Below are 3,013 nucleotides of genomic sequence, written 5' to 3' on the forward strand. Positions count from 1 at the left end.
ATTCAACATATCTTTCTCTGGTAGCGGCTGGTTACATACCTGCTGTTATAATAATACCGGTCTGATATCCTTAGCTCTATCTCTCTCATGCTCTGATGTGCGGGGCAACTGGTCTGATCTCCTGACACCAGGCCGCACGCTAGTCGCTGCCCCTAATTAATTACAACAGCAGCTGTACACCACGCCAACAAGCATTGCTGTAAATCTTATCACGGTTAAATCTTAGCCGGTTTGGTGCTAAAATATTATCAACAATGCAGGACTATACAGTTTTGTATACAAACACTAACAACAAATCACTGTCCACATAATGTTCTTACACGCGCCAAGAAATCCCGGATATCTGACATCCAGCTTCTTGAACGCGGAGATCTTCACAACACCCTGCAAACATTTATAATGCATCTAAATTCCTGTATATTAGACGACGCTTGGCGACACCTACAAACCATATTTTACAATTGCGTAAGTAATTAAGATCCGGGTGTATGGGAGTCTTTTTAAGCCATCTTGTGGCTGATTAAGAGATGGCTATGATGATGGGGATATAGCGTAGCTCATTCCTCACAGCTCACCCGACTTTTCGTACGCCGCCTGGTCTTCCCTATCGACTTAAAATCTGTTTATATCCCAAAACGTCACATTTTTCTCGCAGAACAAGCTTTTTTAAGCCCAACGGTGGCACCGTGTGGCTGTAGATTCTGTGTAGAGTAAGTTAGGATGTAGATTCCGTTTTAGAAGAAGAAGCTCTAGTTGGTCCGCATTTCACAGTTAGCATCACATCACACCTTACACAGTCGAATATAGGGTGTAACGTCAACTAAGATAATGTGTAAAGACGTATTTAGAGTCCGTCTATACTGTCGAATATGACATCACGCTTTAAGTACCGCTATAGTGCGCCCGTTTGTCTACGAAAACAGACCACTATTAAATCCCCCATAGCACCATATACTTAAGAATTGAACTTCAACAACTGAAAATTATTATTTCGACTGTTTTCTGCCGAGTGACCTGTTAACACCATGACCCTACTTAGTTTACACTCATGCAATAAACAGGGTCATCGTACGATTTCTGTTTTTATTTTGCATTTGCAGTTCATAAATATATAATCCAACAGAACTTTTCGTGCAGACACATCATGTCATTTCTATGCTGCGGTATGCATTCTTGCTATTCGCTCAAACATTGCTAGTCCAACGGAGCATGTCGGCTTGCCACCAAGTACATTCTGCCCGCCACACGTCCCCGACAAATGCGCATGCAAGCGCGCATGCACGCGCGCACGTATACGAGCAGACACAGCCACGCGCATTCACGCACGCACGCGAGCACGTACACATGCAGGCAGACACAACCGCACGCACGCACGCACGCACGCACGCACGCACGCGAGCACGTACACAGACAGACACAGCCACGCGCACCCACGCATGCAAGCGAGCACGTACACAGGCAGACGCAGCCACGCGCACCCACGCAGCGATGCAAGCGGAGCAGCGTACACAGACAGACACAGCCACGCGCCAACACCAACGCAATCAAGCGAGCACCTCTCAGGGAGCACACACACACGCGCACCCACGCACGACCACAACCACCCCACCCCGCCCACCCCCCACCCCCCGGCCAAGGAACACCCCACCACCCGCTAAAGACCCCCGCCCCAAAACACCCCACCGCCCCCCCGCCCAACGCGAGCAGTATACCAAGACAGACAGAAACGACAGAGCCGACGCGCACCCGCACCGCGAGCACGATACCACAGCACAGACACCGCCCACCCGCCACGCGCCCCGAACACAAACACCCCACCCGGCCAGGCCAACACCGCAACGCCGCGAAACATATACACCACGGCAGACACAAACGACACGACGACACCACTACGCTGCACGCAAAGCGAGCACCCGTACACACAGGCCGACCACGCCCACCAGCGCGCCCACCACAACAACCACGCAACACCACGCGCCACAAACAAATACACACACACACGCAAAAAAAAAGCACACAGGCGCACATACGTGGCATACTTTCCAAGAGGACACAGCATCATCCAAGACAGAGCGGCATCCGACCGGCACCGGGGGCGCAACATGCACACCCCCAGCCAACGCGTTGTGCCAGGATAACTCATATTTGCATGTGAGTCAAATGACAAACATTCTGAATACTAAATTTCTAATTATTTTTTGTACCCTACAACGCCGTTATCCTTCATTTTAAAGGCATTGGTGTTTAATGCACTGCGTGAATTTTCTCATAAAAGCCAGGAAAGCAATTATATGAGAAAGCCCATATACTTCAGGACAGCCTAGGTTAACTTATTTTTACCTATAGGTAGACCCAAAAGCCACGCTTTGTTGGCTTTGTGGTCGTTCACCGTGTGAAGTTCGCCGTTGGCTATTGCCTATGCAATAGTGGCCCACATAATAGTTGTCGGGCCAACAGCGTCATTGCTTCGCCTCCGACGCATGCTGCCACAGCTATTACACCAACCGCTTTCCGCGCAACGTTAAGATTTGGGTGCATACTGATATCGTTACACGTTTTGCACCAAGCGTTAATCAATACAGGTTATATGCTAGGCTCTCTATAGTTTTTTCTGGTATTCGTTGCAAGACACTCCTCAGGAAAACGTTTGGGAAGATGAACGTTTTGCCATGCGTTTCGCTAACGTTAAAAACCAAAAATTCTGAGTTCCCCAAAAAATAAATGCACGGTTACTTCAAATTAGTCTATTAAACTCGTTTTAGCACGAGCGTGTTATACAGCTTTTTGTGTGTGTTAAGAATTGACTTAAATTGGTTTAACAACACCAAGCGTAGGTCACTCAAACGTTTCATCGCTATAATAACAAATATATAAACATAACTGTATTGTGACGGACATTGTTAATGTACTAAAATATTTAAGCCAACAAATTTTGACTAACGCTCCGCTTTAGTTAGATACACATGGGCACGTCACACATGGCACCGGTACGTATGGCACCGCACCGCAACAC

The sequence above is a fragment of the Priapulus caudatus genome, unplaced genomic scaffold, assembly GCF_000485595.1.
Source record: "Priapulus caudatus unplaced genomic scaffold, Priapulus_caudatus-5.0.1 Scaffold475, whole genome shotgun sequence".
Lineage (NCBI taxonomy): Eukaryota > Metazoa > Priapulida > Priapulimorpha > Priapulimorphida > Priapulidae > Priapulus > Priapulus caudatus.